The 23,212-nt window shown below is 48.3% G+C and overlaps 2 protein-coding genes across 2 annotated transcripts in view; both read right to left on the minus strand.

Moving 5' to 3' along the window:
• znf385c (zinc finger protein 385C) overlaps positions 1 to 23,212 on the minus strand; it is a 308,447-nt gene that overhangs the window by 191,984 nt on the left and 93,251 nt on the right. The window lies entirely within an intron of this gene.
• The window catches only part of dhx58 (DEXH (Asp-Glu-X-His) box polypeptide 58), a 152,657-nt gene continuing 136,390 nt past the window's right edge, over positions 6,946 to 23,212 (minus strand). Inside the window, exon 12 of the mRNA XM_072442789.1 lies at positions 6,946 to 6,961. The gene's annotated coding sequence lies outside the window, so the exon portion shown is untranslated. The remainder of the gene's footprint in view (positions 6,962 to 23,212) is intronic.

Here is a 23,212-nt window from a genome sequence, read left to right on the forward strand (position 1 = left end):
TAATGTGCGATCACCGGCGGGGGAAAAAAGCAAATATACAGTGTCCTTCGTCGTCTCTTCTATTGCATTCTCTGTAGGCGTCTTGACCCTTCTCAGCAAACCAATCCCAAAAGAATAGCTCAATAAACGTACGTCCGAGCCAAACCCGAGGGACGCGATATGAAACGGAAAGGGTTCACGGTACGTCTGGAATGTGTTTGAAATAGTATATGTTTTGCCCGTCAGGTTTGTTTGTTTTCGCTTTCACAAGCCGCAAAGTCTCAAAAAGGGTCAATGGAAAGTAGAGTTATGGTAATTGTGAGCGTCCCACAGTAAAAAAAACAATTGTTATCTTTCAATTTCAATATTTTTGTGTTATTTGACACAATGATTATTTTCACTATATTTCCAATTTGTTGTGGTTTTTAAAGTAACATTTTGTAGCGAAGCCCTATCGTGGATACTGGTTCACAAGTCGTTTGAGCCTTGGTCCTCTTGATGGTGATCGGCAGGTCAGGTTTTTTACACATAATACGACCAGTTTGATAGTTCCTTCCTAACACTTGTGCTTTTGCCTTTGTGATTTGCTAATTGTGAATTAATTAGCATTTTTCCTCACATTCCTATCATTGACATGATTTAAAAGGACCCCTCCAGTGTTTGTAAAGAGAACGTCCGCATTCTAAAGGCTGGAACTGTTCCATACGATTACTCTAATGCATTTTCTTTTAAAGACACAGAGAGCAACATAACAATGCAAAGAAAGAGTCTGGACAAAGTCTGCTGAAGTCAGTCTGGCATGTGCCCCTTTTGTATCTGTCCTATTGTTCCAATTCCCACTAAATTTGTCAATTTTCAAATTCAACGCATCTCAGTCTTTCCGTTTTATAGATGTCCAAAGTTATTTCGGTCCAGTTCTTGAGAGTCATCCATCTCATCACTACTGCTTTTTTTGTTGTTGCTGCAGCCGAAAGAACGTTCCACATCCATCTATCGAGGGTTTTTTACATCTGAGACGCATTGTTTTAAAGTCAAACGGGACGTCAGTGTTGAAGACTCTGCAGTGCCTCATTCATCTCAGTCCAGTGTTTATGAACAATAGAGTGGTCCCAAAACACACGACGCCATGAGCCACTTGACAACAACAGTTTCGCCAACAATTAGTGTTGCCACGTGAACGATGTGCACTCGTGATGTTAGGAGGCAATTTTGCAACAGAATTCTTTCCAAACATGAGATTTTGTGGATCTCCTTCGGGATGTGCTTGTATGTTCCCATTCTTCATCTGTAATAACACAATTTCCTTCTTTTTCCCGTATATGCATGATGTACCAAGTTGAATTGTTGTTAAAATCAGTAAAACATTTATATATTGTTTTTATTTGATTCCCCTGGAGAGCCTTGATTTATATGTTTTGATAAGAATGTCAATTATAGGGCTTGTTTTAAAGCATTTTCAACAGGAGGGTTAACGTTAGCCTCCAAAGCATACATGCTAACAGCCACGTATTAAACATTTCTTAACAATGATACACCAAGAATATAGTGGGTCACAACAGTTTGACAGTAACATTCTAGTTTTAGGCTTAATTCATCAAAAATCCAATGTGAGATCTTTAGAGGATGAAGCTGGAAGTTAGATATTCACTCTTATTACTCAAAATCATTATCAATCTTTATTCCAGATTCCAGGGGTCCATGTAGAAAAACAAAGCAACAAACAAAACCACACACAGAAGGCAAACAACAAGACAACACAATATAATCCAGTCCAGGCGTTACTGAAACATGCACAGTCCTCAAGATGCATCATATATGTATTTTTTTCTTTTTGCAATCGAACGCTTTTATCAGTTTCAGGTTATGTGCGCAACATTTCTGAACACATCTCTCCTGGAAGGGTCTATACATGGTCCAAAGTGACACACTCGTTGCTACTGCCATCTAGTGGACAAAAGCTGCAAGCTCACTGTGGGCTGTGCCAACTGAAAGCGAGCTGTCTGTTTCAGGTCGTTAGCAGCTGGCTAAAGCTAGTTTTACATAGTATTGCGTGGCTATGGTAATAAGCCTACTTGCAGACCATTTTAACGAGCCTCATTTCCAACTGTCCGGGAGTTATATCTTTGGATCAGACACAAAATCCGTGCTCTTGAAAGCTTTGAGGGCGTGTCCGGTGCAGCGTGCTTGTGGATGAGGAAGAGCAGACACTTGGATACCGACCGCCATAAAACTCTGAAGAAGAAGAAGAAAGAAGAAATGTCAATAAAAGGTTGTTTGGCTTTTAAGTGTCAGCGACTCGCCACAGTGAATAAGGATCAAAACCCAGCGCTTACGTCTTCTTGAAGTCTCCACCCTTTCCATTTTGCGCTGACACAACGGACGGCGCAGAGGCGACGGCACGCGGCGAGATCAAACCGCCAGTGACAACAAATAAGTCGAGTGACTGAAACCCGTGAGTGCTTTGACGTTCTTATCGCTCTCTGCCGGCCTTATCCACATCCAGCGCGGGAGTTCAGATCTCCCGGCCCCATCTGCTGCGAGCCGAGCCTGCAGTGGAGCGGGACATCTCTACACGCTCACCTCTGTGTCAAGGACAAGATCGAGTCACACCTGGTCACCCCATAATATGCACCGCTTTTAAAGGACCTCGGGAGAAATGGGACTCTGGGATTTGTTTTTGAACGCTGATGCAGACCTGGAGGCTCTCTCTCTCTCTCTCTCTTGCCCTCTCTCTCTCTCTCTCTCTCTCCCTCCACCACCCCCATCCCTCTGCCTCTCTCTCTCGCCCGTCTTGATTATTAGTGGCAGCTCGAGGCAGCCGACCGGAAAATTCCCATCGAGAAACAAACCCGGCATCTGCATATTACGGCCCCGTTCGACGTCTGCCGTGAGCGAATAAATTAATACATGAATAATAATGGCAATCAGCCGTGAGTACTTCTAAATGGCGCTGAGAGGGTGTGGAGTTTTGGTCGCGCTCGCCGGGGAGGCAGGCAGGCCACATTTGCAATTTCAAACTGCAAAAACATACCTCGAGATAACAATAGAACTGGAGGCAAGAGCTTGGATACAGACTGGTACAGAGGGCCGAGCAACATAGTCTTATTGTAATAACTGAAGTATTTCATTATGTAGCAAGAGCACTGTGGAGGTAATAGATGTTTGCAATGCATTTTCTTTTAATGTACTGCAAATACTGTAGGTGTGTGCTGTCAGTGAGGCGAGGTTAGCATTACGGAGCATTTCATTTTCAAATAGTTGCAGTAGTGTTTTTAAACTTGTTTTTGATATACATATATAAAAGACTCATACGCAAAACCAATGTCAATACCACAATGATATATATATTTTCTTTTACAGTGGAATGTCATTTTTAACACCAATCGTTCAAGTTTTTTTCCCCCTTTCATGTCATTTTCAAGTTCAGATCAGTTTGACACGCATTTGGCTTGTTTTGCCTGTTCTCACCCACATTTCTGAGGGTTTGGATGATCATCAGCGTCTCGACAAACTTCCTCAACAAACCGCGTTGCCTTGCCAAGGTCGTGACTACTAACACTGACTTGTTCCCGAGACGTTATCGCTCCGTCATCTCCTTTTGTCATCCTCGTGCCATCGATGACCTTCAAGCAAACGAGTGCAGAGAGTTTGGGCTCCGTAGCTCAATATTAGCATTGGTTTGCGTTGCTGTTATATGCTGAATCAGCTGGCACGGCGTTGTTGTAAAAAAAAAAGCTTAGCAACTCTGAATATGCCTGTTATGGGTGAATGAAAAGTGCACCAATTGGCAAAACAATGCAAGAGTCTACAAAAGCAGTTACATTCAAGACCAACGCATTTTTATGATTGCGTACCTTTCAGAAATATGTAACGTGAGTATTAGCGTCATAGTTATAAATGATCTGGACCTATTTTTAATTTGTTACTCAAAAAATACCACCATAAAAAAGCTTAGACAACAAACTGAGTGCTAAAATAAATTGTGTTTTCCTCTGAGGCAGCGTTTGAATCCGCCCCCGTCGTCGCCTCAGCGCCACATCTATTTGCGTTTGGCCCTTCCTCTCCTCACATACTCGTCCCTTCTCACCTACTTTACATGTGTTTACCGGGGGCCCGCAGTGGCGCACACTCCGGGGCCCTGTGTTCGACACGCCACCGCTGTCACTAAAGCTAAGGTTCATTCTCAGCGATCGGCAGTCGGAGGTTGGATAGGCCTGTAGGTGCTAAACGTCGGAGCGACGTTCTGCCACAGGAATAAGAAAAGCTTTGACCTCCTGTTGAAGACTTTTTAGCGTTGACGGCAAACAGGAAGGTCAGTCTCGGCGCACGCGGCGGCAGCAGACGGCTAAGCTAACTGCTTCTCGGCTAACGATAACTTTTGTGCGCCCGTTCACTTTCTACGTCGTTGGGAGTTGCGGGCGACTGGAGCCTATCCCGGGGAAGGACATGCAGACTCCACCCACCGAGATCATGTGATGTTGGTCGGGCGTTTTACTGGTAGGCGAGAGCTCTAACCACAAATAAATAACCAGTTTAAATTAAAGACTGTTCGACTCTCTGTAAATCAACTTGCTGGTTTTCCTGTTTTATTTTGACACTCGCCACCTTGTTTTTCAGGTCTCTTTCTTTGGTCAGTACTAGATCTCTGACCGCTGGCTCACGGAAGTCAGAATTGGCTCCAATATGTCGGCCCTCGTGGCGGCCCAAAAAAACAATAATTATATGGCGGCCCTCGATATGCATCAGACACTGAGTTAGGGTCAGGTTTAGGGACAAGAGACCGGATTTGGACCCAAGAGAGAAGGTCGCCGCCATGTTGGGGCCAGTAACTTCCGTTTCAGTTGCCGCCATATTGTTATTCTGACATCCGTGAGCCAGCTGGGGTATAATCTAATGCCAACCCTCTTCCTTTGTCTGGTTTCCCGCCTTTTTGATCACCTGACCTTCTTTGACGATTTCACCGGTGTTCAATTGTCTCCGCCCCTCTCTTAGTATTTAAGCCCCTCCTTTCCTGTGTACGGTGCCAGTTCGTCTTTTCCCACCTAGTGTCTGTTTTCTAGACTAACGAGGATGAAGTATAGTTGTTTATTTGGAGACTATTTTCTGTTGTCTAAATCTATATTGTTCAGCGAGTTGTGCCTTTGAGTCCATTTCTACTGAGAATTCATCACAGAATTATCCTGGCGTTTTGACAGTCAGAGACACGCATGGTCCATTCATGTCAAAATGAAAATATAGCTGCTTACAGGGGGAAGGAAACAAAAATAACATGGAACGGCACAAATGTATGCAGTCAACAAGCGAAGCACTTGACTCTGTAAATCTGAGCTGAAATTAGTTATATATTTTGTTCTAAATGTTATGAGGTTGTTCAGAGGAGATGTCTTCCGCATTTGAGAGACGCATGTTGTTGTTGTTGTTGCTTTTAATGGCGGTTGAAAAGGTGCACTTATCGCCACCCACTGTAATTGTACGTCTTCTGTAGTTGTACGTCTTCAAAGTATGTGTTTTACGCTATACCGTTAAAAAAAGGGAAAGGGAGAGAAGGAGAGGGAAAGAGAGAGAGAGAGTATAGAAAAAGGAGGATGCATGTTACAAATCGGCGACTGTGGTTGGACTGTCCCACTAATGTTACGAGAACAGACCCTTCTGCATTTTAGTGTAGAAAAGAATGTAGAATGGACTTGCTGCTGAGCTAGACAAGATGTACTCACGCTAACACTGAACAAGACAAGAAGTACTTACGCTAACACTAAGCTAGACTGGAAGTACTCACGCTAACACTGAGCTAGACAGGAAGGACTCACGCTAACACTGAGCTAGACAGGAAGGACTCACGCTAACACTGAGCTAGACAGGAAGGACTCACGCTAACACTGAGCTAGCTAGGTGCTGTTGTGCCAGAGCCCATTGATTCAAAATGCGTTCTAATGATCAATGATGACCTAAGTGAGTCTTTTCAATGGAGGGGTTTGTATCCAACCTTCTGTCAGTAAAAGCATGTCGTTTGAAGTAGAGTTTAGACTTTGGAGGAATAAATTTCATAATGTTTTGGTTAAATGGCCAGGATTAAAAGTCTATACGGTTTATGGTCAGGAGGTTATTATTGAAAGTAGTTTTGAATTGTTTATATTGCGCAACTGTAGGAAGGAGAGATAACTTGAGAAGTGTATCACTGCAGTTGCTTTACAATGTTTATAATGGTTTATATGTGAAAGTATACTGTAGGTCTGTGTAGCATTATTTAGAATTACTGGGGTTTGCATTCTTTGATCAGCATAGATAATCGCCTTCTCCACTGGTAAGAAAAAGAAAGCTTCCTGAGGCAGTTTCTGCGCTGACGACGGCAGAATAAGAACTGAAATGATCAAAACACGTCTCGTGAAGATGTCACGGCTGCAAAAGGAGCTCTGGAGAGGGAGACAAACTAAATATGCACCATTACTTCAACTGAAAAGCACAGAAACGAAACAGTTGATGTTTCATCAAGTGTTCAAGTTGAACACTTGATGAAAACTGAATTAGCTTTTTAAAGCTCAAAGTACATTTTGTATAAACAACCCGGTTAATGTTCATATTGTTTACGGCATGAAATATGTTTGTGACTTCTGACCAATCCTTGAATCTTGTCAATGGAAGCGGGTTCATTTTCTTTTCTTTTCTTTTCATATATTAATGTGACACAATGTGCTTTACAAAGAAAATATAACATGAACATTTGAGTCAAATAATAGGACTCCCCATTACAGCAATGCAATAGAAAGACATTCAAAGTGGAAATAGGTCTGGCTCTATACAATTATACAAAAGAAGGGAAAGGAAAAGCAAAAAAATAAAAAAATGAACTACAATATTGACCACATAAACCCAACAAACTACCTACGCAGCGCTAGGTCTGTCACGATAACACAGTTTGAAGTCATCATCACGATAATAATGAAAGTACTTTAAACTTTAAAGCAGGATAATCATAAAAAAAACTCTAAATGTACAATACTATTTAAAATGACCAGCTGCAATGGAAAAAGAACATTAATTAAAAAGACTTTAATTAGTTATAATTAGTACATTACTTACTTACTTACTTACACTAGTGAAATATATACCAAAAGTTTGATTTAAGTGTCAACAAAATGTACCAATAATAAATATTGAGCCCCAAAATGACAGACAAAGACATAAAGCGCTAACAACAAAAAACATATTCAGCTTTTGAAAGAGGCCAATGAAGGAGCACATTGAACGTCGCACGATGAAGGTCAGGAATATCTTGTGGATTGGCCGATCGTGCGCGTTTTTTAAGATCGACCGTGATGAGAACTCACTCGGACACGGGCAGAATGTGCAAACCTCTCACGCATAAAGGCCCCGGTTGTCCAGGGAATCGAACCAGGGACGAGTGCGTGAGCGTACCTCCAGATCACGAGACGCTTCTATTCTAAAACGCCCGCGCCACAGTAAATCCATTCTCCTTATCAGTTAATGAAAATGCAACGCACACAGCAGCGATGACAGCCACAATCGGAAGCTTACATCGTCGCATTAAACTTCAGAGTCGGTGTTAAGAGTAGGAGGAAGTGGGCGCCGACTTTGCACAGAGTAGACGGAGCAAACTTTTGGGGGCCCATACGTCATGTGTCCATTAGCTTTAGCTCGGTTAAACGACGAGCATTTGTCTCTGTCTCCCCGTCGGCTTCTGCGCTCCCACGCTCTTCGCCCATCTTTTTTATATCTTTTATGCCGTTTCACCACTTCTCCAGCCCCGTCCCTCCACCCGCACACGCCCGCCGATGCGCCACGCTCTGTAGTCGCTTTGGAATATGGGTTTGCTGAAAGGAAAACGGCAAAGTAAAACGAGTACTGCAAAAGCGATGTGTTTGAAAGGACAGGCGGATTAGGGTCGTGACTCTGCGTTCCATGTTCTGCAATCCACGAGGGGCAAAAAGCCGTCTTCAGATGGTGCAAATTGGCCTCGTATTCAATTTCAAACAGTACAAAAAAAGAGTCAACGAAACAATATGTCCAGTGTCAAGTCGTCGAGTCCTAGTTCATACAAACGTTTAATCATAAATGCAAGAGAAAGTGTCGGTTCAGACATTTAGATGCTCTGACAATCTGTGTTTTGTCTGGAGCAAATAGAGAAGACGAAAGTGAAGGCTGTGAGAGGGGCGGAGCAAGGAAAGTCGTACAGTAAAATGAGTAATGAGTGGCTAATAATATAACATCTAAAACGCACCAAAGTACAGGAAATTATATGTTTTTGTACCTGGGAGAGGACCACTGTAATGAGAAAGGAATGAATGAAGCTTTGTGAGAAACTGCAAAAAAGACCTTGAGATTCTGCAGTCATAACAAAGTTTCACTTGGTGTCCGGTAAACACTGGTTTCATTGTCGTCCTGCCCAACCTTTACCGTGTGACGTGAAGATGATGTGTAAATACTGTAATCAGCACGGCCCCTTTTGAACGTTGTAACTCTGCAGCTGACTTATGTCTTTCTCCTCTTCGCTGCAGATAAAACAGACACAAATACATTCTGTTTTTCCTTGGATTTCATCATTCATTTTTATTTAATTTCCGCAACAACCTTCTCTGAGGAATAAAATGCATACAATATACAGTATATACTAAATAAAGTCAAACATAAATTCCCCTCTCACCCGCCGCCCGTGGTCTAATCCATTTTTTTATAAGCTCGGGTCCTCCGGGAAGCTTGAGGGTTCTGTGCAGTATCGTTCTGAACTGTGATGTTTTTTACTTTTCCAGAGATCTGCTGAAGATCTGCCCCGAGTGCTCAGATGACCACTGGCACCACTTTCACCTTCTGCCACATCAACCACAACCGCTTTCCACTGCTGTTCATCCACCGACACAATTACCGATCTGTCAGTCTGTATCTGGAAGTCCCATCACTGCAGGTTCTATTACAGCCTTCAAAGCCCTGTGTATTTTCTTTTTTTTTTGGGGGGGGGGCACCAACCATTTCCCCCCCAAATTGCCAGCAGCGGCCCTGCACTCTTCTAAAAGTTACTTAAATAAACTCAAAAATACAATGGCAGATATGAAAGTGGTAAAGCTTACGTTTATGACAGTATCTTGTTATTTGGATCGGAAATGGAAGAATATCTCTTCTGTCAGGTAGAAAACGCGTATATCAGATTCAAATGTTCAGTGACCAGAAACTGTCAGTCTGAGCGGGAAGAGGAGCAAAATATGAGCAAAATAAGTTTGGGACACGCTCCAGGGAGAGACTTAATGGAAATGGATGTGTATACATTCAGTCCATGAATAATAAACACACATTCTGGAAGATAATGTCCAATTAAATGATCAAATTAGGTCAAATGCATTTGTTAATATTTTCTAATCATGCTTTGATATTGGTAGTAGTGGATATTCTGCGGCTAATACCACGTTCCCCATCAAAGTGCATTTATGACAGGTTAGTTTTGTCCTCAGTCCCCTCCATTGCGGAATGTATTTGTTTCTAAACTGAGGGTCTATTCGAAGCAGGATTATTATAAGGAATCCAGACGGCAGAAAGGAGAGCGAGCGAGAAGGTTATGTCAGGAGAACGGACCGGCAAAACAATGTGGAAACTTTCTGGCATTTACTGAAGCGTTCGATCGCGTTTAGCAGATCGTACGAGTCGGCCGGGCGCGATTAGATAAGCTCCGGGCGTTCGGTCCCATTTTCAGGAGACCGAAAGTAAACACAGACAGCGCCGCCCTTCTGGACCACTGTCAGAGCAGGGGGGGAGGAGATGGGGGGGAGAGATGAGGAGAGAGAGGGAGAGGGTAGAGGGTGAGAGAGAGGGGGAGAGATGAGGAGAGAGGGGAGATGAGGAGAGAGAGGGTAGAGGGGGAGAGAGAGGGGAGAGAGAGTAAACACAGACAGCAATCGCCTCCTCACAGGGCCTGGATCACTGTCAGAGCAGGGGGGGAGAGAGGAGATGGGGGGAGAGGGGAGATCTGGGGAGATGAGGAGAGAGAGGGGGGAGAGAGTAAACACAGACAGCATCACCCTTCTGGACCACTGTCATAGCAGGGGGTAGAGAGGGGAGATGAGGAGAGGGAGATGAAGAGAGAGAGGGGAGAAGAGGAGAGAGAGGGGAGATGAGGAGAGATGGGTGATGAGGGGAGAAGAGGGGAGAGGGAGATGAGGAGGGAGAGGGGAGATGAGGAGAGGGAGATGAAGAGAGAGAGGGGAGAAGAGGAGAGAGAGGGGAGATGAGGAGAGATGGGTGATGAGGGGAGAAGAGGGGAGAGGGAGATGAGGAGGGAGAGGGGAGATGAGGAGAGATGAAGAGAGAGAGGGGAGAAGAGGAGAGAGAGGGGAGATGAGGAGAGATGGGTGATGAGGGGGGAAGAGGGGAGAGGGAGATGAGGAGGGAGAGGGGAGATGAGAGGAGAGAGAGGGGAGATGAGGAGAGATGGGTGATGAGGGGAGAAGAGGGGAGAGGGAGATGAGGAGGGAGAGGGGAGATGAGGAGAGAGGGGAGAGAGAGGGGAGATGAGGAGAGAGAGGAGAGATGAGGAGAGATGAGGAGAGAAGGGAGAAGAGTGGAGAGGGGAGATGAGGAGAGAGGGGAGAGAGAGGGGAGAAGAGGAGAGAGAGGAGAGATGAGGAGAGAAGGGAGAAGAGTGGAGAGGGGAGATGAGGAGAGAGAGGAGAGATGAGGAGAGATGAGGAGAGATGAGGAGAGATGAGGAGAGATGAGGAGAGAGAGGAGAGATGAGGAGAGAGAGGAGAGATGAGGAGAGAGAGGAGAGATGAGGAGAGATGAGGAGAGATGAGGAGAGATGAGAGATGAGGAGAGAGAGGAGGGATGAGGAGAGAGAGGGGAGATGAGGAGAGAGAGGAGAGATGAGGAGAGAAGGGAGAAGAGTGGAGAGGTGAGATGAGGAGAGAGAGGGAGAGAAATGAGATAAGCAACAGACAGAGTGAAAGAGTGAGGAAGAAAGGAGTGAGGAAAGTGGAGCGATAGGGGGAGGTGGGAAAAGGAGAGAGAGAAGAGACAGTTGAGCGAAAGAGGAGCAAGAGGAAAAGTGTTGAGAGGAACGAGTGGCAGAAAGAGAGTAGAAGAAAGAGGGAGACAGAAGAGAAAAGCAGAAAGAGAAATGGAAATATAAAGTAATAGAATAAAGAGGGAAAGAGAGAACAAGACGAGAGAAAGAAACAGGAAAAATGACATGTTTGTTCTTCTTTTACCTGGAGTTGTCAATAACACACAATAATGAAGACGGGATTATAATAAAGTATTAAGGACAAACATATTCGGACACATATGCAGAGGGGGAGGAGCCTCCAGTGGCGTCTAAAAGGGGAAAATGGCAAAGCGACATGACAAAAATCCAACACGGACGCACTGAAGCATTCGAGCAGAAAAGCCTCGCCTTTAATCCAATTACTCCCACTTTATTAAAACCAGAGGGGGAGAGAGGGAGGGAGGGAGAGAGGAAGAGAGGGAGAGAGAGAAGGAGGGAGGAAGGGAGAGAGGGAGGGAGGGAGAGAGAGAGAGGGGGAGAGAAGGAGGGAGGGAGGGAGGGAGAGAGAGAGGGAGAGGGAGGGAGGAGAGGGAGAGGGAGGGAGAGAGAGAGGGAAGGAGGGGAGAGAGGGGGAGGGTGAGAGAGAGGGAATAGAGTGAGTGTGAGGAAGAAAGAAAGGAGGAGGGAGCGAGAGATGGAAAAAAACGCTTAGAATTAGGAAACGAGACATATCATAGAAACACACGTGATTAGAACCTGAAGAGGAGACGGTAAATACTGTGGATGATCAGTGATTTGGGGCGTATGTCGGGGCATATGTCGGGGCGCATGTCAGGGGCGCATGTCGGGGGCGCATGTCGGGGGCGCATGTCGGGGCCGCATGTCAGGGGCGCATGTCGGGGCATATGTCGGGGCGCATGTCAGGGGCGCATGTCGGGGCGTATGTCGGGGGCGTATGTCGGGGCGCATGTCAGGGGCGCATGTCGGGGGCGCATGTCGGGGGCGCATGTCGGGGCCGCATGTCGGGGGCGCATGTCGGGGCGTATGTCGGGGGCGCATGTCGGGGGCGCATGTTGGGGCGCATGTCAGGGGCGCATGTCGGGGGCGTATGTCGGGGCGTATGTCGGGGGCGTATGTCGGGGGCGCATGTCGGGGGCGCATGTCGGGGCCGCATGTCGGGGGCATATGTCGGGGGCGCATGTCGGGGCGTATGTCGGGGGCGCATGTCGGGGGCGCATGTCGGGGGCATATGTCGGGGGCGCATGTCGGGGGCGCATGTCGGGGCGTATGTCGGGGCATATGTTGGGGGCGCATGTCGGGGGCGCATGTCGGGGCGTATGTCGGGGGCGCATGTCGGGGGCGCATGTCGGGGGCATATGTCGGGGGCGCATGTCGGGGGCGCATGTCGGGGCGTATGTCGGGGCGTATGTCGGGGGCGCATGTCGGGGGCGCATGTCGGGGGCGCATGTCGGGGGGGCATGTCAGGGGCGCATGTCGGGCAGCATGTCGGGGGCGCATGTCGGGGGCGCATGTCGGGGCGTATGTCGGGGGCGCATGTCGGGGGCGCATGTTGGGGCGCATGTCGGGGGCGTATGTCGGGGCGTATGTCGGGGGCGTATGTCGGGGGCGCATGTCGGGGGCGCATGTCGGGGGCGCATGTCGGGGCGTATGTCGGGGGCGCATGTCGGGGGCGCATGTCGGGGGCATATGTCGGGGGCGCATGTCGGGGGCGCATGTCGGGGCGTATGTCGGGGCATATGTTGGGGGCGCATGTCGGGGGCGCATGTCGGGGGCGCATGTCGGGGCCGCATGTCGGGGGCATATGTCGGGGGCGCATGTCGGGGCGTATGTCGGGGGCGCATGTCGGGGGCGCATGTCGGGGGCATATGTCGGGGGCGCATGTTGGGGGCGCATGTCGGGGCGTATGTCGGGGCATATGTTGGGGGCGCATGTCGGGGGCGCATGTCGGGGTGTATGTCGGGGGCGCATGTCGGGGGCGCATGTCGGGGGCATATGTCGGGGGCGCATGTCGGGGGCGCATGTCGGGGCGTATGTCGGGGCGTATGTCGGGGGCGCATGTCGGGGGCGCATGTCGGGGGCGCATGTCGGGGGCGCATGTCGGGGGCGCATGTCGGGGCCGCATGTCGGGGCGTATGTCGGGGGCGCATGTCGGGGGCGCATGTTGGGGCGCATGTCAGGGGCGCATGTCGGGGGCGTATGTCGGGGCGTATGTCGGGGGCGTATGTCGGGGCCGCATGTCGGGGGCGCATGTCGGGGGCGCATGTCGGGGGCGCATGTCGGGGGCGCATGTCGGGGCGTATGTCGGGGGCGTATGTCGGGGCCGCATGTCGGGGGCGCATGTCGGGGGCGTATGTCGGGGGCGCATGTCGGGGGCGTCTGTCGGGGGCGCATGTTGGGGCGCATGTCGGGGGCGTATGTCGGGGCGTATGTCGGGGGCGTATGTCGGGGGCGCATGTCGGGGGCGCATGTCGGGGGCGCATGTCGGGGCGTATGTCGGGGGCGCATGTCGGGGGCGCATGTCGGGGGCATATGTCGGGGGCGCATGTCGGGGGCGCATGTCGGGGCGTATGTCGGGGCATATGTTGGGGGCGCATGTCGGGGGCGCATGTCGGGGGCGCATGTCGGGGCCGCATGTCGGGGGCATATGTCGGGGGCGCATGTCGGGGCGTATGTCGGGGGCGCATGTCGGGGGCGCATGTCGGGGGCATATGTCGGGGGCGCATGTTGGGGGCGCATGTCGGGGCGTATGTCGGGGCATATGTTGGGGGCGCATGTCGGGGGCGCATGTCGGGGTGTATGTCGGGGGCGCATGTCGGGGGCGCATGTCGGGGGCATATGTCGGGGGCGCATGTCGGGGGCGCATGTCGGGGCGTATGTCGGGGCGTATGTCGGGGGCGCATGTCGGGGGCGCATGTCGGGGGCGCATGTCGGGGGCGCATGTCGGGGGCGCATGTCGGGGCCGCATGTCGGGGCGTATGTCGGGGGCGCATGTCGGGGGCGCATGTTGGGGCGCATGTCAGGGGCGCATGTCGGGGGCGTATGTCGGGGCGTATGTCGGGGGCGTATGTCGGGGCCGCATGTCGGGGGCGCATGTCGGGGGCGCATGTCGGGGGCGCATGTCGGGGGCGCATGTCGGGGCGTATGTCGGGGGCGTATGTCGGGGCCGCATGTCGGGGGCGCATGTCGGGGGCGTATGTCGGGGGCGCATGTCGGGGGCGTCTGTTGGGGGCGTATGTCGGGGGCGCATGTTGGGGCGCATGTCGGGGGCGTATGTCGGGGGCGTATGTCGGGGGCGCATGTCGGGAGCGTATGTCGGGGCGTATATCGGGGGTGTATGTCGGGGGCGTATGTCGGGGGGGCATGTCGGGGGCGTATGTCGGGGCGTATGTCGGGGGGGCATGTCGGGGGCGTATGTCGGGACGTATGTCGGGGGGGCATGTCGGGGGCGTATGTCGGGGCGTATGTCGGGGGGGCATGTCGGGGGCGTATGTCGGGGCGTATGTCGGGGCGTATGTCGGGGCGTATGTCGGGGCGCATGTCGGGGGCGCATGTCGGAGGCGTAAGTCGGGCGTATGTCGGGGCGTATGTCAGGGGCGCATGTCGGGGGCGTATGTCGGGGGGGCATGTCGGGGGCGTATGTCGGGGCGTATGTCGGGGCGTATGTCGGGGCGCATGTCGGGGCGTATGTCGGGGCGTATGTCGAGGCGTATGTCGGGGGGGCATGTCGGGGGCGTATGTCGGGGCGTATGTCGGGGGGGCATGTCGGGGGCGTATGTCGGGGGGGCATGTCGGGGGCGTATGTCGGGGCGTATGTCGGGGGGGCATGTCGGGGGGGCATGTCGGGGGCGTATGTCGGGGCGTATGTCGGGGGGGCATGTCGGGGCCGTATGTCGGGGCGTATGTCGGGGCGTATGTCGGGGCGTATGTCGGGGCGTATGTCGGGGGGGCATGTCGGGGCCGTATGTCGGGGCGTATGTCGGGGCGTATGTCGAGGCGTATGTCGGGGGGGCATGTCGGGGGCGTATGTCGGGGCGTATGTCGGGGGGGCATGTCGGGGGCGTATGTCGAGGCGTATGTCGGGGGGGCATGTCGGGGGCGTATGTCGGGGCGTATGTCGGGGGGGCATGTCGGGGGCGTATGTCGGGGCGTATGTCGGGGCGTATGTCGGGGCGTATGTCGGGGCGCATGTCGGGGGCGCATGTCGGAGGCGTATGTCGGGCGTATGTCGGGGCATATGTCAGGGGCGCATGTTGGGGGCGTAGGTTGGGGCACATGTCGGGGGGGGCATCCAGGGGGCAGTTTGTTCCAGAGTCTGGGACCAGCGACAGAAAAGGCTCGATTCCCCAGTGTTTGAGTCTGGCTCTGGGGACGTCCAGCATGAGCCTGATCTGTCGACCTTAGAGCCCTTGGAGCCCTTAGAGCCCTGCTTGGGTTTTGAGTAGACAGAAAGTTCGGCCGCATAAGGAGGTCCGCTTTAGAGCTTTAAAAACAAAAGGTAACATTTTAAAGTCAATTCTAGAAGAAACAGGATCCAGTGGAGAGCAGACAGACCCGGGCTGATGTGTGACGTCTGGTGTTAGTGCTGTATTATTCCAACATGGCTCACTGTGTCCTTCCTCCTGATGGAACAGGATGGAAGTGAATAATCCAGTATCATGATCTTTTATTAGTAGTTACTGGTATAATTTTGGTTGACAGCTCAGTGTGAATACGCTCTGATTGTTCTGACATGTGTGCACCGATGTGGAGCCCTTGGGCAACACACTTCACCATCTTGTCTTTGTGAATATCAGTGTGACTTGGTGATTGTTGGTGTTTGTTGGGTCTGTGGGCGCAGACTCAGTCAGTCTGCCTCAGGGCAGCTCTGGCTACAGAATGCGATGTCTTTAAAGTGTTGTCTCTCTGTGTGCGTCATACACTAATGATTGTGTATTTATGTGTGAACGTACGAAGAGTATTTAAACAACCATCACAACTGATTTAAGCTCCAAAAGTGTGCTTAAAATACAGTAAATATGACGGGTGTGAGAAAACATTTTTTTATCGCAAAAACAATTACATGTTTTAGTTTGTGTGATTAATGATCAGTTGTGTCTCAGTTCAGAATGTCTCAAAATTAAAAAAGAGTTTAGCCATAAAACTTCATAATTCACATTAATAACTAAAACAGGTGTTATATTCTTACTTTTCCAAGCGGTATAAGTCCTTGTTCTTGTTTTGCGTTGTCATTGTGGTGTCGAAATCAGTATCGAAATAGAACTTTAAATTAGGTAAGTGGTAGGATCTGTTACTGCATTTCAATCCAAGCTGAACATCGAAGTGTTCACTGTTCTCCGTCGTTTTCTTCTTCTCTGTTTTCCCTCCATCATCGTTTTGCGTCGAGCTCCAAACTCGAGCAGATTTATTACACTTCATTCTTCAGTCTGGGCTGCACTCGGAGGCTCTGGTCCTGGACGACGGCGCGTGGGCCGCGCCGCGTGCCCGTCCTTGGCCAAAAAAACAAACGCCAGCGCTAATTAAAAGAGATTAAGGCTCGTTTATCTCCAGACCCAATCCTTATTTGGTCGAGATGAGAGGAGGAAGTTAAAAAAAATGGCTCTTATCATGATAACGCTCATGCAGTTTTATCTGCAGGACTTTTGCAGTTTCCATTCAACGCAATCTATATTTGTACAGTGAGTACTCTTGAAGGTTTGTATACAGCGAGTACTCCTGAAGGTTTGTATACAGCGAGTACTCCTGAAGGTTTGTATACAGCGAGTACTCCTGAAGGTTTGTATACAGCGAGTACTCCTGAAGGTTTATATACAGCGAGTACTCCTGAAGGTCTACATACAGCGAGTACTCCTGAAGGTTTGTATACAGCGAGTACTCCTGAAGGTTTGTGTACAGCGAGTACTCCTGAAGGTTTGTATACAGCAAGTACTCCTGAAGGTTTGTATACAGCGAGTACTCCTGAAGGTTTGTATACAGCGAGTACTCCTGAAGGTTTATATACAGCGAGTACTCCTGAAGGTCTACATACAGCGAGTACTCCTGAAGGTTTGTATACAGCGAGTACTTCTGAAGGTTTGTATACAGCGAGTACTTCTGAAGGTTTGTATACAGCGAGTACTCCTGAAGGTCTACATACAGCGAGTACTCCTGAAGGTTTGTATACAGCGAGTACTTCTGAAGGTTTGTATACAGCGAGTACTTCTGAAGGTTTGTATACAGCGAGTACTTCTGAAGGTTTGTATACAGCGAGTACTCCTGAAGGTCTACATACAGCGAGTACTCCTGAAGATTTGTATACAGCGAGTACTCCTGAAGGTTTGTATACAGCGAGTACTCCTGAAGGTTTGTATACAGCGAGTACTCCTGAAGATTTATATACAGCGAGTACTCCTGAAGTTTTATATACAGCGAGTACTCCTGAAGGTTTGTATACAGCGAGTACTCCTGAAGGTTTGTATACAGCGAGTACTCCTGAAGGTTTGTATACAGCGAGTACTCCTGAAGGTTTATATACAGAGAGTAATCCTGAAGTTTTGTATACAGCGAGTACTCCTGAAGTTTTGTGTATAGCGAGTACTCCTGAAGGTCTACATACAGCGAGTACTCCTGAAGGTTTATACACAGCGAGTACTCCTGAAGCTTTATACACAGCGAGTACTCCTGAAGGTTTATACACAGCGAGTACTCCTGAAGGTTTATACACAGCGAGTACTCCTGAAGGTTTGTATACAGCGAGTACTCCTGAAGCTTTATATACAGCGAGTACTCCTGAAGGTTTGTACACAGCGAGTACTCCTGAAGGTTTATATACAGCGAGTACTCCTGAAGGTTTGTATACAGCATGTACTCCTGAAGGTTTGTACACAGCGAGTACTCCTGAAGGTTTATACACAGCGAGTACTCCTGAAGGTTTGTATACAGCGAGTACTCCTGAAGCTTTATATACAGCGAGTACTCCTGAAGGTTTGTATACAGCGTGTACTCCTGAAGGATTGTACACAGCGAGTACTCCTGAAGGTTTATATACAGCGAGTACTCCTGAAGGTTTGTATACAGCGTGTACTCCTGAAGGTTTGTACACAGCGAGTACTCCTGAAGGTTTATATACAGCGAGTACTCCTGAAGGTTTGTATACAGCGTGTACTCCTGAAGGTTTGTATACAGCGAGTACTTCTGAAGGTTTGTATACAGCGAGTACTTCTGAAGGTTTGTATACAGCGAGTACTCCTGAAGGTCTACATACAGCGAGTACTCCTGAAGGTCTACATACAGCGAGTACTCCTGAAGGTTTGTATACAGCGAGTACTCCTGAAGGTTTGTATACAGCGAGTACTCCTGAAGGTTTGTATACAGCGAGTACTCCTGAAGGTTTGTATACAGCGAGTACTCCTGAAGATTTATATACAGCGAGTACTCCTGAAGGTTTGTACACAGCGAGTACTCCTGAAGGTTTGTACACAGCGAGTACTCCTGAAGGTTTATACACAGCGAGTACTCCTGAAGGTTTGTATACAGCGAGTACTCCTGAAGCTTTATATACAGCGAGTACTCCTGAAGGTTTGTATACAGCGTGTACTCCTGAAGGTTTGTACACAGCGAGTACTCCTGAAGGTTTATATACAGCGAGTACTCCTGAAGGTTTGTATACAGCATGTACTCCTGAAGGTTTGTACACAGCGAGTACTCCTGAAGGTTTATACACAGCGAGTACTCCTGAAGGTTTGTATACAGCGAGTACTCCTGAAGCTTTATATACAGCGAGTACTCCTGAAGGTTTGTATACAGCGTGTACTCCTGAAGGTTTGTACACAGCGAGTACTCCTGAAGGTTTATATACAGCGAGTACTCCTGAAGGTTTGTATACAGCGTGTACTCCTGAAGGTTTGTACACAGCGAGTACTCCTGAAGGTTTATATACAGCGAGTACTCCTGAAGGTTTGTATACAGCGTGTACTCCTGAAGGTTTGTATACAGCGAGTACTTCTGAAGGTTTGTATACAGCGAGTACTTCTGAAGGTTTGTATACAGCGAGTACTCCTGAAGGTCTACATACAGCGAGTACTCCTGAAGGTCTACATACAGCGAGTACTCCTGAAGGTTTGTATACAGCGAGTACTCCTGAAGGTTTGTATACAGCGAGTACTCCTGAAGGTTTGTATACAGCGAGTACTCCTGAAGATTTATATACAGCGAGTACTCCTGAAGGTTTGTACACAGCGAGTACTCATTTTCACTCATTCTAATAATGTAAATATGCACAAGGCCCACACAGTAAGATACGGAGATGATAAATGTGACACCACGAGACGATGGCTGTGTCTGAATGTCCATCCCGGCCCATAACCCCCCAGCACTCTTTAGCGCAGTGGTCCCCAAACTACGGTCGCGGGCCACATTCGGCCCGTTGGGCCTTTCAATCCGGCCCGCCAAGCTTGTCCAAGTTATATTAAAAAATTTAAAATAAAAAAATTTGATTTTTTTTTGTTTTGTTTTGCCGTTGACTTTATTAGACAGTGGATGGAATGAGAAAGAAAGGAAGGGGAATGATGAGAGAGAAAGGAGGACATGCAGCAAATGTCGGAGTCGGGATTCAATACTCAACCACGATACTGTGGCTGTTCATTTTACCTTTCGCCTGTAATGCCCACATTTCCCCAAGAGATGGCTACTGTTCCCTTTATTCTGCGCAGCTGCGCACTGCTCGCACATAGTGCACTGCTGCTCGCACTTAGTGCACTGCTCGCACTTAGCGCGCTGCTCGCACATGACGCGCTGCTCGCACATGGCGCGCTGCTCGCACTTAGCGCACTGCTCGCACATAGCGCGCTGCTCACACTTAGCGCGCTGCTCGCACATAGCGCGCTGCTCACACTTAGCGCGCTGCTCGCACATAGCGCGCTGCTCACACTTAGCGCGCTGCTCGCACATAGCGCACTGCTCGCACATAGTGCGCGCACAAGAAAATCTATGGCGCGCAGAAAATAAAATTCACCACAAACGGCCACCGGGGCCAATCAAGCACGAAGCGCGAGTGTTTGACACACTGAAGAAGACTCTTGTGGACAGTATAAGACTCTAGTGGACAGTAGAAGACTCTAGTGGACAGTAGAAGACTCTTGTGGACAGTAGAAGACTCTTGTGGACAGTAGAAGACTCTAGTGGACAGTAGAAGACTCTAGTGGACAGTAGAAGACTCTTGTGGACAGTAGAAGACTCTAGTGGACAGTAGAAGACTCTAGTGGACAGTAGAAGACTCTAGTGGACTGAAGAAGACTCTTGTGGACAGTAGAAGACTCTAGTGGACAGTAGAAGACTCTAGTGGACAGTAGAAGACTCTTGTGGACAGTAGAAGACTCTTGTGGACAGTAGAAGACTCTAGTGGACAGTAGAAGACTCTTGTGGACAGTAGAAGACTCTAGTAGACAGTAGAGGACTCTTGTGGACAGTAGAAGACTCTAGTGGACTGAAGAAGACTCTTGTGGACAGTAGAAGACTCTTGTGGACAGTAGAAGACTCTTGTGGACAGTAGAAGATCTTGTGGACAGTAGAAGACTCTAGTGGACAGTAGAAGACTCTAGTGGACAGTAGAAGACTCTAGTGGACAGTAGAAGACTCTAGTGGACAGTAGAAGACTCTTGTGGACAGTAGAAGACTCTAGTGGTCAGTAGAAGACTCTTGTGGACAGTAGAAGACTCTTGTGGACAGTAGAAGACTCTAGTGGACAGTAGAAGACTCTTGTGGACAGTAGAAGACTCTAGTGGACAGTAGAAGACTCTTGTGGACTGTAGAAGACTCTAGTGGACAGTAGAAGACTCTTGTGGACAGTAGAAGACTCTAGTGGACAGTAGAAGACTCTTGTGGACAGTAGAAGACTCTTGTGGACTGTAGAAGACTCTAGTGGACAGTAGAAGACTCTTGTGGACTGTAGAAGACTCTAGTGGACAGTAGAAGACTCTTGTGGACAGTAGAAGACTCTTGTGGACAGTAGAAGACTCTTGTGGACAGTAGAAGACAGTAGATAATTAATCATTTTTTAATGCATTTGGAAAACAATTTGTACATTGAGCCTTGCATTTGTTGCTTTGTTACAAGTTACAGGTCAAATCTTGCGTGTAATTTATAGTAATTCATTAGTTCACACAAACACACCATATCTTCCTGACCCGGCCCCTCGGCCAAATTTTAGAACCCAATGTGGCCCTTGAGTCAAAAAGTTTGGGGACCACTGTCTTAGCGAGTCAAATTTATCTATAAAGAACTAGACTCACATCTGATTCACACCAACTACACTTTACTGTGTCAAGACGGAACCTTCATCGCGGCTGAAATGGGACAAAAGCTTGTTTTTCTGCAGGATTTCAGTCTTTCTTGCATTTCTCATTTCTATGGGACATATTCAGCCTTCATCGCGCGGACTAAAGCCGTGGGATGAGCTCCACTTTCACTTCATGATGCGGCCGTGGATGAATATCGAGGACCAAGTGCAGACGGCGCTTTTACGGATTTACGAGGAACAACGGAGAGGAGAAAGCGGAGGAGGAGAGGAGGAGGAGAGGAGGATGAGAGGAGGATGAGAGGAGGAGGCGGTACAGGTGGGCTATGTGTGTGTTACCTGTTAATTTATACAAGTGCTACTGCCTGATTGTGGTTTAAAGACCTTCAGACGCATCCCGCTAAGTGTAAATTGGAGTGAGTGAAATAGTCGTAATAGAATGATTTGGTATGAATGAAAAACAGTCACAATGGCCCAAACTGCAGCACAAAGGCAAAATAAAGTGCAATTAGATAAAACATGTGAGGCATCCATAACTACATACATAACTCGAATAATTCAACACACATGCCACAAAGTTTAAAATATTCAGAGATCGGGCTGTTTAGCAGACGCTAGTGCTTCATTCACAGACAAATCAGACCTGGTTTAGACCTGGTTTGGACCTGGTTTAGATGGGTTTAGTCCTGGTTTAGATCTGGTTTAGACCTGGTTTAGACCTGGTTTAGGCCTGGTTTAGGCCTGGTTTAGACCTGGTTTAGACCTGGTTTAGTCCTGGTTTAGACCGGGTTTAGACCTGGTTTAGACCTGGTTTAGTCCTGGTTTAGTCCTGGTTTAGACCGGGTTCAGTCCTGGTTTAGACCTGGTTTAGACCTGGTTTAGACCTGGTTTAGACCTGGTTAGTTAAGTCCAGGTTTAGTCCTTGTTTAATTCTGCTATAGAACTATAAGTGATCTGTTCTTTTCTTCTGTATCTACCTCTGTATCTTCCTGCGTTGCACCAATGAAATTTCCCCATGTGGAACAATGAAGGATTATCTTATCTTATCTTATTTAGTTGGGTTTAATTATGGGTTAGTCCTGGTTTAGTCCTGGTTTAGTCCTGGTTTAGTCCTGGTTTAGTCCTGGTTTAGTCCTGATTTAGTCCTGGTTTAGCCCTGGTTTAGTTCTAATTCTGGGATAGTCCTGTGATAGTCCTGGTTCTGACCCGGCTGGTACTAGTCTAGTCCTGGTTTGATTCTGGTTCAGTGCTGATTTAGCAAAGTAACGCGGGGGAAAGCCTTTTGTATTTGTATTTTTAACAAAAATCTAATACGGCAGTCATATTATGAGTACTCAAACAGATATAGAGCTGGGGATATTTTCCGCGACGCCAAACTGTGTCAAAAGTGATGGAACAAATCAGAAAACGCCAGTTGAAAAGCCGTGCCAAGGCGGTTCGCTTTGTTAAAACAGCTTCCTCCGTCAGCTTTCATTCAGTTAAAGACCTGTTGCAATGCATTGTGGTCCACACCGACGATGGCTTGGTGCAATAGAATCATTTCAGAACCAATTCAACATTCAACCCAGGGAATATGTAAATCTATATTGTTTATATTTAGGTTTATAATTTCACTTCCTGTTTGTAATTGATGACATCACACTAGGAAATTATCCAGCAAACACTGGGCCAAAACCCATCTAATGTCACACTTATTTTTATTTGACAAATAAAAATATATGAGATCGACTTTATTTTGTTGAGTCAAAAAAGTTGTTTCTTTGTATAAATTATGCATAAACTCTGTAATGTCCCTAGTGTGATGTCACTTCCTGTCATGTTATACAGATTTTTCAAAGTTTTCTCCACAAATACCTGCTTGATTGGTGTAAAACTATACTGCAAATGTCCAACAGGTAAATAAATACAACAAATAAAGTCAAAATTAGATGCCCTTTAAGTGAGTATGACATTTC

This window comes from Eucyclogobius newberryi, unplaced genomic scaffold (assembly GCF_026437365.1).
Source record: "Eucyclogobius newberryi isolate DKJ021-1_F unplaced genomic scaffold, fEucNew1.0.hap1 SCAF_13, whole genome shotgun sequence".
In the NCBI taxonomy this organism is placed as follows: Eukaryota; Metazoa; Chordata; class Actinopteri; order Gobiiformes; family Gobiidae; genus Eucyclogobius; species Eucyclogobius newberryi.